The 12,910-nt window shown below is 44.3% G+C and overlaps 1 non-coding gene across 1 annotated transcript; it reads right to left on the reverse strand.

The window, feature by feature from the left end:
* Positions 1-10,884: 10,884 nt before the first annotated feature.
* Positions 10,885-10,971, reverse strand: TRNAM-CAU (transfer RNA methionine (anticodon CAU)). Its single transcript is given in 2 exon segments — positions 10,885-10,920; positions 10,934-10,971. It is a non-coding gene; the product is annotated as a tRNA-Met (tRNA).
* Positions 10,972-12,910: the final 1,939 nt, after the last annotated feature.

Genomic DNA, 12,910 nt, shown 5'->3' on the forward strand with positions numbered 1-12,910 from the left:
ACCGTGACTCCGTTAAATGGCTAAATGCCCTGAAATCCAAGATATTATCCATAACCACGCTTGGAACTTGGTGAAACTTTCGAAGGTATGAAGCCTTTTGAAAGTAAATGGATCTATAAATAGACATGGATGTGATATCCTTTAAAGAAGCTTGACTTGTTAGAAGGCTGTTTACGACAAAGTTCTAAGAGTTGACTATGATAAGATTAGATCTTCCATATCGATGCTTGCGGTCTATATGGATTATTCTAGTAATTACTATGGAAAAATACATTCCTTAATATAAGTATGTATTAAGGATGTATACAAGATAAAATCAAGAGTGTTGTTAATCCATAAATTGCTAAATCGGTATGCAAACTTCAGTGAATGAAGTAAGTATCATGGAGTTGGAATCTTCACTATATGAAATAGTCAAAGAGTTTTGATTTCATCAAGAAAGGTGAAGATTCTTGCATGTGCAAGAAATTAGGTGGGAGTGTTGAGACATATTTCTAATACTTTATGTAGATGACATATCGTTGATTAGAAATGATGTATTTTCAACTGACATAACTAAAAGTTTCACTAAATTTTTTCCATTGAAAGAAGCTAGAGTAAAACCATATTCAGCATAAATATTTATGGATATAAATTGAGATACCTAATAAGGTTAAGTAAAAGTACATAAAATAAATATTGAAGTAGTTCAATATGGAAACATCAATAAAGTGTTCTTGTCATGTAGAGTTTTAGCAAGACTTGAGTATGTATTGACGCTCAATGAATAAAAATGCATGAGTGATTAGAAATCACAAATGCCATGGTATGTATACAATTATATGTCCTATGCTCTAAAGTGTTACGACCATATATCAGAGTGATTAATGTGATGATTATTGGACAACAATAATAATATCCCTGAGTGCTTTGGAAGAACTAAGGATACATATAGTTTTGTATGCAGTAGTGACAAACAAATCGCTGTAATGTGTTGCACCGATATTAGTTTGGTCACATATACAAATGAATTTAAATCTCAATTAGGCTAAGTGTTTATTAGAAGGTAGCACAAAGGGATAGAAGAAGTCTATGCTAGATTTAGATGAGTTTTAAATATTTTGACGGATTCTAAAAACGAAGGCAGAGTATGTCATTGTTTTGACAATGACCGGGGGTGTTTGAATCAAGGAGTTCTTTTTGAACTTGGTGTAGTTCCGATAGTGTTAGAAGTGTGAAGCTATATTGTGTGTGATAATATTGGTAACATATTTTAGACCGCGAAATTAAGGTTCCACCAGAAGACCAAACATATACAATGCCAACTCATTTGATAAATGAGTGACGCGTGGAGACGCAAATGAATTGCAAAATACATACGTTTCTGAGTGTGTCAAATCCGTTGACTGAAACCTCTCCCACGAGCAAAACATGATAAGCACCAGATGTGAACTAGATTATTGACTCTAGTGCAAGTGGGAGACTGTTGGAGATATGCCTGAGAGGCAATAATAAAGTGGTTATTATTATATCTTAGTGTTCATGATAAATGTTTACATCCCATGCTATAATTGTATTAAGTGGAAATATTGATACATGTGTGTTTTCTAAACAAACCAGAGTTCCTAGTAAGCCTCTCGTTTAACTAGCTTGTTGGTTAATTGATGATCAAGGTTTACATTTGATATTTTTAGTAATAAGATCATATCATTAGGATAACAATATGATGGACACACACCCATAGTAAGCATAACAATAAGATCAAGTCATTAAAGTTAATTTTGTTGTAGCTCTCAAATGCATAGTAACCTAATCATTCGACCACGAGATCATGTTAATTACTAACACCAGAGGAACACTTTCATGACATCAAACGCCACTTCATAATTGGGTGGTTATAAAGGTGATATTGGGTACTCTGAAAGTGAAAGTTGAAGCTCATGGATCAAGAGTGAGATTTGTCCATCAAAATGACGAAGAGATATACTATGGGCCCTCTCGGTGAGATGGCATCCAATTAGCTTGCAAACATGTAACTAGATCACAAGGGATGTCGTATCATGGAACGAGTAAAGAGTACTTATCAGTAACGAGACTAAAAAGTATGTATGGAGATAACGATGATCAAATCTCGGATAAGTAAAGTATCGCGTGGCAAAGGGTATTGGTAACCAATGCTTATGGTTCTTTCGATCACGAAGTCATCGTTGAATATGTGGGAGCCATTATGGATATCCAGGTCCCGTTGTTGGTTATTGATTGGAGAGGTGTCTCGGTCATGTCTGCATCATTCATGAACCGTAGGGTGACACACGTAAGGTTCGATGTTGTTTAAGTAGATATGGAATATGAGATGGAAAACTAATGTTGTTGGGAGTCTCGGATTGGATATAAGACATCACGAGGAGGTTTGGAATAGTCCGGATAATAAGATTCATATATGGGAAGTCAATTTTAGGGTTACTGGAAAAGTTAGGATTTTTCGGTATTGTACTGGAGGTTCTGGAAGGTTCCGGGGGGTGCCATATTTGGACCCACCTATCCCGGATGACCAACATGGACCGGAGGGGGTCGCATAGGCCCACATGGGCTAGGCACACCAGCCCCCCAAGGCCCATGCGGCTGGATCAAGTGGATAAGATCAAATCCCTTAAAAATAGAGAGTTAACTTGGGGAGAAAGTCCCTCCTTTTTGGCCGATCATAGGGCTTGGAGGAGGGGCCAAGGCAGCCCCCCGCGCCTATATAAGAGGGATGGGTGGGATGGGGCACATCACTCCTTCCTCCCCAACCCTAGCCGCCTCTCTCTCCCTCCTTCCCGCGCAGGCTTGGCGAAACCCTGCAGGATTTCTGCTCCACCACCATCACCACGATGTCGTGCTTCTATGATTCCGAGAGGATATACTATATCTGCTGCCCCGCTGGAACAAGGAGAGGGCGTCATCATCGACACTCGTATGTGTGACCGAGTACGGAAGTGCTTCCTGATCGCCGCACTGGAAAAGACTGCAACATGAACCGGAGTTCATCAATTGTACATCTACATCAACCACGAGATCTGATCTTGTTAATACTTTGGATCTACGAGGGTTAGTTTCTCATCTATCTCGTTGGATAGGTCTCATAGATTGGATCTTGGTTTTTCCATAGGTTGGATCTTGGCTTTATTCGTTCTTGTGGTACAATTTTTTACTTTCTATGCTACGAACGCCTAAAAAATCAGAGACGCTAAAAATCAGAGATGGTGGTGTTCATTGTTCATCGTTGTAGCGTCGTTGTAGACGTCCAGGGTTGAAGAAGATGTAGCCCAGCACGCACGCCAGAACCCACTCCGGGTTCAGAGCCCTTGACAACCGCCGGAGTCTCGTGTTCTCCATGTCCATCTGCTCCTCGACCAGCTCCGATCCCCAAGGCCTCGACATCCGCCGGAGACCCAGGCCATTGAGGACCGCCGGAGACAAATTCATAGCCGAACACGCCTTCAGGCCTTCCTTGGAGTAGGCGCACCTGAACGTCTCGGCCCTGGCCACCCTCACCAGAACCCGCGGTGGCAGCCTGGCGGCAATGACGACGGTGGTGGCGCTGAACCTGAACGTAGCCATTGCTTATGCGTGCTATGTGGGTGGAGAGATGCAGTAGATGATGGAAGCAGAAGAGCCAAATGAGCTGTGGTCTACCGGTGGGAGTTTTGGTTCTCAGTTGGTACCGTATTTATATTGCATGAACCATGATCATGGGTGTAATGGGCAGATTCCTCCTAAGATATTTGGCAGGGATTTTGCACGCGGGGAATGAGCCCAAGCAAATTGGATTAAAGGAAAGCCAACATACCAAGCCACAGATATCAGAGGTTTGCAAGCCATAAGTACACGACAAGAGTTGCAGGTAGCAACATGTCAATTTGGCGCCTTTAGCTCAAGCCACAACGGCCCTCTTGCACTATGTAGCTAGATATATATACTAGAGTCACACCACGAGACGAAACATTCCTGGAAAGCCCTGGCGTCGCCATTCCTGTGGTGGCATCGACATCTGTGGCGGAGAGGCGATGGACTGAAACTGTCCATTAGCGGAAGGACGGAGGAGATAGCGCACCACTAGCGACAAAAATAAAAAAAAAAGATGGAAACCGGGTTCATATTATCTTAGAGCATACCGCCTGAACCGACACTATCTAATACCCCAAAGGCTTTAGCGGAGCATAAATTTTCATCATCGGCCTCCGCGGCTCTCAAATATCGTCGCCCGTGGCCGCTCTCCTATAATTTTCCTCAACCACCTTCGCATCCGGCCCCCTCCCCCAAGCCTCGCATCGCCGCCACCGGCTGCTCCTCAACCAGTATGGCGCCTAGAATTGGTCACCGCCGCCTCCGCGTAGGCTCCCCCGACATTCCTACCCTCTCCGCGTAGCCGCCGGTAGCCTATATCGACCGAATCGAGCGTCACAGCCTCGAGCAAATCCACTGCCGCCGTCGGAATCCGTCGGGATTTGTCAAGGAACAACCGGATTCACACGGCCGCGTACCTACGGTATGGCTTCCTCTTCCTCGCTCCGCGGCCAGTCGCCGGATTCAGGGTTGAAGTACCTCGTGTGGGTGCCATCCCCTCTGTCTCTCGCTGCACCGGCTCCAGCATCGGTATCGGCTACCGCACCGCCATCACCACCAGCGCATGGTGTGGCCATTGCCCCTGCTCCCGCCTTCACTGCCGGACGAAGAAGATGATCATTGGATACCCGCAAGGTATGTTTTTTTACCCTTTTTTGTTTGGAAAGAACTTGGTGAAGTTCGGCGGATGAACAAGATGTTTGTTCACTTAAATTTGTAGCGAAAAGAAGAAGAGAGAAGTGATTGAAGATGAGGACAACGATTTATACTTCGCATGGCATGATCAAACACTCGTTGGAGATACTTCGCAAAGGCAGCTGTGGAAGCAATTTTTGAAAGGGTTAATGCAAACTTTAACCAAGGAACAAGTGGAGATGGTCGATCCTTGCCAGCGATAACGAATAGGTGGTCGACTCTAGTCATGCGCTGCGACAGGAAGATGTCTCAAGAGAAAGATGACTAGTTGAGGAGGTTCGAGGAACAAGATGACTAGTGCTATGAATTTGTATTTCAAAACTTCTAATTTGTTAGGTTTAGATGATGCAATCAATTTATGTGACTTTATATACATTATGAATCATCTTAGGTTAATGTTGTTATGTCTGAATATGCTCAAATTTACAAATTATGTTTAAAAAAGTTTGCTCCTCTAAGTTATTAGGCTTTGGTTCTAGCGCACAAAATTTAGAGGGGCAAATATGAGAAATTAACTTTTAGGGTGGCGTTTCCTCCTCTAAATTATTGAAGATCTGCTAGAGATGCTCTTAAGTGTTACCCACTAGCGACCAAAATAAAAAGATGAAACCGGGTTCCGATTATCTTAAGCCACCTGAAGATTCAAGTTACCACAGAGCGTTACTGGAAAATTGCCGGCATGAGAGAGGAACCCTTACCTCCAACTTAGCGATCTAAACGCTAGCAAAACTACGCCACAACTCTGTTGTGAATAAACACATTCCACTTCACTTCGTAATTGTACCGTCAAAGTAATTGCTCAATTTTATTTTTTTGCCAACGTGCAAAAACTATGGAACTATGATACTGCCTTTTGGTTATGCAGATAAAAGTTGGTCGATATTTTCAGACAAAAAAAGTTTAACGCAAGGTGATCCGTTAGCTCCTATTCTATTTAATATAGTGGCGGATATGGTTGTGATCATGATAGAGCTAGCTAAAGTTGATGGACAAATTGAAGGGGTGGTTCCTCATCTCTTGGAGGGTGGGTTATCTATCCTTCAATACATTGATAATACGATTCTATTTATGGAACACGACCTTGATAAAGCGAGAAATATGAAAGTGATCTTATCAGCTTTCGAGCAACTATCAGGTTTGAATCGCGTTACAAAAAAAGGGAGACCAGGTTTAGATTTGCTCATTTAACTCCCAAACAAGAAGAGTACATCTTTGGATGTTGCAAATATTTTGTAATTGTGGGATTTTTCCCTCTTCTTCAATGAAAAAGCATAGCACCTTCAATTCACCATAAAAAAATCAGAATACAAAAAAAGGATTCAGATGGAGGTTTGAATCGCATTACAAAAAAGGGAGACCAGGTTCAGATTTGTTCATTTCACACCCGATGAATCGGATTCGGATGGATGTGTGACGACCCAAGTTGTCACAAAGCGTTTCATCACAACATAGGGCCAGGTTTGTTTGGGGCGAGAGAGGCTTAGCCAACTACTCCACCACCGCCTTGTTATTCTACTGTCACATGCTTTCTAATCTTACTTAAGACCCGTAAAGGGAAGCATTCGCGGATCAGGGAGGAACAAGACAGTGGTGGTTTTCGGAGCGTGACGTGAGGCCACCGGCCGCACTTCTGGTGGTCATCACCGATGTCGAGGGCGGAGAAAGATGAGGCCGGCCACATACCATAGGATCCACCCTCAGTTCAGAGTCGCCGACCACCGTCGGAGTCTCGTGTCCATCCGCTCCTCCACCAGCCCCGGAGCCCCATGCCCTTGATTCCATGAGGACCACCGGTGATAGATTCAGAGCTAAACAAGCATTCTTGCTTTCCTTGGAGTAGCTGCACCACAGCCTCTCGGCCCTTGCCACTCTCAGCCGAGCCTGCGGCGACCGTTTGGCTATGAAGACGACAACGTTGGTGGTGACGCTGCTTGTTGGCATTGCTTGTGTGTGCTCTGTGGGGAGAATGATGCAGCAAGCGTTGGAACCAGGAGAGCCAACTGAACTTTGGTGAGTGGGACAGAGAGTTTGTGTACCCATGCACCGTCTATATACTGTTGGTCGATCATATGCAATGGGCGTGCTGCATGTACTTGAGCACTTGCCACCATTGACATCAAAGATTCCCGCTGTAAAATTTGCTAGTGGTTTTGCATGAGCAAGCAAGTCCGTCCAAGCAGGCGATCACAGACAACTTGAATCCTGGAGGAAGAAACCAGGAAGCAACGTCTTGTGTCCCTTAAAGGTAATCCAACTGACCAAGCCATAAGTATCCGAGGATTGCAAGCCATGGGTACACGACAAGGGTTGTAGGTAGCGACAAATAATCGATGAAGAAAAACAAATGAGTTGTGCCCTTTAGCTATAGCCACAGACTCTTTTGCACTGGCTAAGTAATATACCAGATTTTGGCAACGAGACAAGCAAACAGGCGCGAGTGCAGGAAAGCCTTGGCATCGCCATTTTCGCAGGTGGCACATCCACCACAACAACCGCGTCGGAAAGATGGTGGAGAGTGCATGCAGCAGTAGCGGCAAAAAAGAAAAAGGAAAATCAGGTTTAGAGTTGCTCGATTTTCACCTGTTAATTCAGGTGCAGGTGCAGATATGACGATCCAAGTTGTCACCGAGCGATTGGAACCGGGAGAGCCAACTGGACTTTGGTGAATGGGTCAGGAGAGTTTGTGTACCCATGCACCGTCTATATACTGGTGGTCGATCATGTGCAATGGGCGTGCTGCATATACTTCAGCACTTGCCACCATTGATATCAAAGATTCTCGCTGTAAAATTTGCCAGAGGTTTTGCATGAGCAAGCAAGTCCGTCCAAGCAGGCGATCACAGACAACTTGAATCCTGGAGGAAGAAACCAGGAAGCAACGTCTTGTGTCCCTCAAAGGTAATCCAACTGACCAAGCCATGGGTACACGACAAGGGCTGTAGGTAGCGACAAATGATCGATGAAGAAAAACAAATGAGTTGTGCCCTTTAGCTGTAGCCACAGACTCTTTTGCACTGGCTAGGTAATATACCAGATTTTGGCAACGAGACAAGCAGACAAGCGCGAGTGCAGGAAAGCCTTGGCATCGCCATTTTCGCAGGTGGCACATCCACCACAACAACCGCGTCGGAAAGATGGTGGAGAGCGCATGCAGCAGTAGCGGCAAAAAAGAAAAAGGAAAACCAGGTTCAAATTTGCTCGATTTTCACCTGTTAATTCAGGTGCAGATATGACGATCCAAGTTGTCACCGAGCGACTCATCATTACTGGGAACTGCGCTGAGAGAGGGAACCCACGCTGTTATGGGCTATCGATCAGCTAACCAACCAGTATACCTCCCCTGTTGTGATCTAACGGCGAAAAAGAGCTATAACAACTTCCCCGTTTTTAACTGTTGTGTGAAACTATTGCCCAAAAAATGATTGCGGACGCACCATTTTCATCCATGCAGATCAAAACAAGAACATTCTCGTGTGGTGGTGCTGCTATGAGCCTCCAGCTTTGGAGGTTTATTTAACTAAGAGCATAAGTCGGTGGTCAACTGCACTAAGACCATCTAGTGAAAGTGCAGGGAAAAAACTATCTAATGATCTTTCTGAGCAGCAGCAGTAAAGATAAGCCTAGCGTTGTAGCATCTACAGAAGTGCAAGAATACAGGATGGACATTCATCAAGCACTGAATCAGATTATCCACCTACAAGTTGATTTACTCCTCCATACGACTACGCGCGAAGATAATTTGCCTCCGACACCATGCAAACCACTGATTGTTTCTTGATTATTTATGTCCCCATATAATTTGAAGGCTTAATATGCATATCTTCCCTAATCTGAAAAGTTGTATACAAAATTGTAATCAGAGAACCTCACAAAGATTTAAGAAGCGGAGTACTGAATACACGCAGTCACGGGCCATGCATGCATGTTCGGTTGGTTCGGTCTTGTATTTATGGTATTGCATAGTGACAGTTCAATACTAGCTCGTCGAGTTGGGTTATTCCTTGTTTTCCACAAAAAACTAGCTAGCTCACCGGGGGGCCCAAAGGTGTTCCTAAAATAACTGAAACAAAGGTGCTCTTACAGCAAGAGCCGAGAGAGAGTACCACACCAACTAAAGGAGCTGGAGTGTAGTCAGAAAATCCAGCTTCCTCGGTTCGGAGTATGACACACAAGCTTGGTTCGCACCAATCATCGCGATGTTGGTAAATCAAATGCAGATCAAAGTAGAACATCGAAAACTGAAAGCGGGAAGGTCGGATAGGGAGCGGGCTCTGGGGAGATCCAACATGGGTTGACATTTGACAAACATGAATGGACATGAGACGAGCTCTGAGACTGATAAAAAAGAAGGTCAGGTTCAGAGTTCCTCAATTTCACCTCAAGATTCAGGCACAAGTTGTCACATAATGTTACGTCATTACAAGATCACATTTGTAACAAGAGTGATTCACTTAAACAGATGTCCCTTAACAGAGCTGAAACAGATTAACTCGAACGCGAACTCGCTTCATACTGCAAACGGGATTAGCGTTAAAAACAGCTGGCGAGAAGAATTCGCCGGACTTCATGCACGCAGAAGAAAGATGGTTCCGGACTTGCGGTCATCGTCGACAGTTGAAGAAGATGTATTTCACCACACACGCGACGACCCAGTGGGACTCCGGGTTTAGAGCCCTCGACAACCGCCGGACCCTCGTGTCTTCCGTGTCCACCCGCTCCTCGACCAGCCCCGTGCTGCATGACGGCCCCAACGACCGGAGCTCCATTGCTTCCATGCGTTTGAGGACCGCCAGAGACAGATTCATTGCCGACCACGCCTTCACGCCGTCCTTGGAGTAGGCGGCACACCTGAACGTCCCGGCCCTGGCCGCCCGCAGCTGAGCTCGTGGCAGCGGCCTGGCGGTGGCGGCAGTGATGGCCTTGGAGGCGTTGAACGTAGCCATTGCTTCCTAGGTGTGTGCTCTCTGCTCTGTAGAAGACGAAGCAAGCGATGGTAGCCGTAGAGCTAACTGAACTGTGGTCTGAAACTCTGAATGTAGGTGTGAAGAGTTTGGGTGCCGAGGCACCGTATATATAGACTCTACGATCATGGGTGCCATGGGAATGCACAGCCAACCTCGTGAGATATTTGCCAACGAGCCCAAGCAGCTGGCGATCACACCCAACCTGGAGTACAATAAAAGAAAGCCAACGGACCAAGGAATGAGAGAGGATTCAGGATCGCGCGATAAACGACAAGGGGTGTATCTAGGTGGAGACAAAGGATGAAGAAAGCCAAATGAATTGCAGGACAATTTAGCTGATGCAGCCACTAGAAACAAGGTCCTCTTGCACTATACTGGAATCAGACAACGAGACAAAAACAGAGAGGCGCGAATCAAAGAAAGCCTGCGCGTCGCCATTCCCGACCTCTGCGGCGGGGGACAGGGGAGACCGCAGCAAGTTTCTCTGTCGGAGGGCACATACAAGCGCATTTCTGGAACGTACAATCAGATTGTATGAGTTTATACAGGCCGTTGCCCTCAATTCAATTTAAAACATTTTGCTGATCATTCAAGTTCTTGATTATTTGCACTGCTGTATACTCTAACAGAAATGCAGCTAAATCACTCCAGCAGACCAGCACTTGTACTGATGTAACAGTATACATCTTTCTTAGAGCAGGACGATTCAGATACCGCCGTACCGGTAACTGTTGGGGCGAGTGCGAGAGGTTGGAACTCTCGACCCCAGGAACTACACATCAGATCACCAGCTTATACAAGTTGTAGTTATCCGCAAATCATAGGCTCGAACATCAATTAAGTAAAACATGGAGGAATTGAACTGTAGTTCGTCTGTAAATCAACTTCAGATGGTAAGAGCAACACACACAAAAATGAGATGAACCAGAAAAGAAGAGGCCAACTTCAGAGTTGCTCAGTTTCACCTGATGATTCAGGTGGAAATGGTTGCAGAGGTTTTCATCATTAACTACAGATGGTAGCAGGAACAAATAAAAAAGGAGGCCAAGTTCAGAGTTGCTCTGTGTCACCTGATGATTCAGGTGAAATGTGACGACCCAAGTTGTCACGAGCGTTTCATCATTACATGGCCCCAGGTGTTTGGGGTGAGGGAGGCTCGAACTCTCGACCTCAGGATCACTCGCATTAGCTATGAGACCTACGCGCTAGCCAACTGCGCCACCACCCCGTTGTGTTATCACAGCGGAACAAGCGAGATTTAGTGACTGTACCAAAGTAGATGCCTCTCTCTATTCATTATTCATGCATAGGAGTACTTCTAACGACTGGAACTGAATCAATCTCATGAGCATTCCTACTGACATATATACTTTGAACGCCTCGAGCTGCATCAAATCGAGGAAAGGAGCTTGCCGCTGAAATAGAAGCAATGTTAGAACAAGAGGAGATATTATGGTCCCAAAGAAGCAGAGTTAACTGGCTGAAGTTTGGAGATAGGAACACTGGTTTTTTTCACAAAGTTGCATCTGCTCGTCGGAAGCGAAACAAAAACCAAAGGTTGAAAGATGATAATGATAATTGGATGGAAGGTACAGACTATCTAAATCCAATGATTTCTGATTACTTCGCGGGTTTGTTTTCCACCGAAGTGGAGGAACCAGACCTAGATCTTCTCACCAAGGTAGGTAACGACCAAAGTATCTAGTGCTATGAATGATGAGCTAATGAAGCCATTTGTGGCCGAGGATGTGAAGAAAGCCCTATTTTCAATTGGGCTTCATGCCGTGTTTTTTAAGAAGTGTTGGAATATTCTGGGTGATGTTCTAACAGAGGAGGTGTTACAGGCAATTAATACGAAATAAATTCATGAATGGTGGAATGACACTGTGATTGTTTTAATTCCAAAGGTTGAGTCACCAGAGAGGATATCTCAGTTTCGGGCCATCAGCTTATGTAATGTCATGTATAAGGTAATCTCTAAGATGATTGTCATGCGTTTGAAGGTTATTTTTTATGAAGTTATATCCCAGGTACAAAGTGCTTTTGTTCCTGGTCGCTTAATTACGGACAAAATTCTTTTAGCCTATGAGAGTATGCATACAATCAAGAATAAAAAGAAGGGTATTGTGCGGTGAAGTTGGACATGCACAAAGCATATGATCGAGTTGAATGGGTCTTTCTGGAATCTATGTTGACCCGGCTTGGTTTTCATAGAGAGTTTGTGGATCTATTGATGGTGTGTGTTTCGTTCGATACAATGATCAAGAAACAAATGGTTTTACTCCTACGAGGGGTCTCCGTCAGGGGGATCCTCTCTCTCCTTATTTATTCCTTATTTGTGCAGAAGGGTTATCTAGTGCTTTGGCTCATGAAGAGGAGGTTCGTGGCATTGAGGGTGTACGGGTGTGCAGAAATGCACCATCAGTTTCTCATTTATTATTCGCTGATGATTCTCTTATACTTATGAAGGCAAATATGATTAATCCAACTCCTACGAGGGGCTCCGTCAGAATTTTTATGTGCTTCCTTCGGTAATTATTACTAAGGATAATCTGAAAAAAAAAAGAAATTAGCAGGGTTGCTCTAAATGTTGTTTTTGTGATCAAGATGAGACAATACAACATATTTTCTTTTCATGTTTTTGTTAAAATTGCATGGCGTATTGTTTACACGACTTTTAATATTCCTCCACCAACCAATGTCACGAATACGTTCGGTAATTGGTTAAATGGAGTTCCAAAGAAATATAAGGAACATATTAGAGTTGGGGTGTGCGCCTTATTCTGGGCTATATGGACGGTCCGCAATGATTTTATCTTTAACACACAAAATTTCACATCTTTTATGCAGGTTATTCCTTTGTCTACCCACTGGATCCATACGTGATCCTATCTACAGCCGGAGGATGTGCGCAAGAACATGGATATTGGGTACAACTGTTTAGCGACGGTAGCACGGGATATATACAACCAGTGCGGTTGACGTTCTAAGAGGCGATCTTGTGGCGCCTTGTGCTTTCGTTCTTTTTCTTTTGGCTAGTTTTTATGGAGACATTGAGTGACCCGTGATATGTAAAACTTCTGTGCATGTCCGTACTTTAATTTAATAATGCAATAAAAAGATGTATGCATCGATCGATGTAGAGGTCGGGGCTTTTTCCCCATTTC

This window comes from Lolium perenne, chromosome 1, assembly GCF_019359855.2.
Source record: "Lolium perenne isolate Kyuss_39 chromosome 1, Kyuss_2.0, whole genome shotgun sequence".
In the NCBI taxonomy this organism is placed as follows: Eukaryota; Viridiplantae; Streptophyta; class Magnoliopsida; order Poales; family Poaceae; genus Lolium; species Lolium perenne.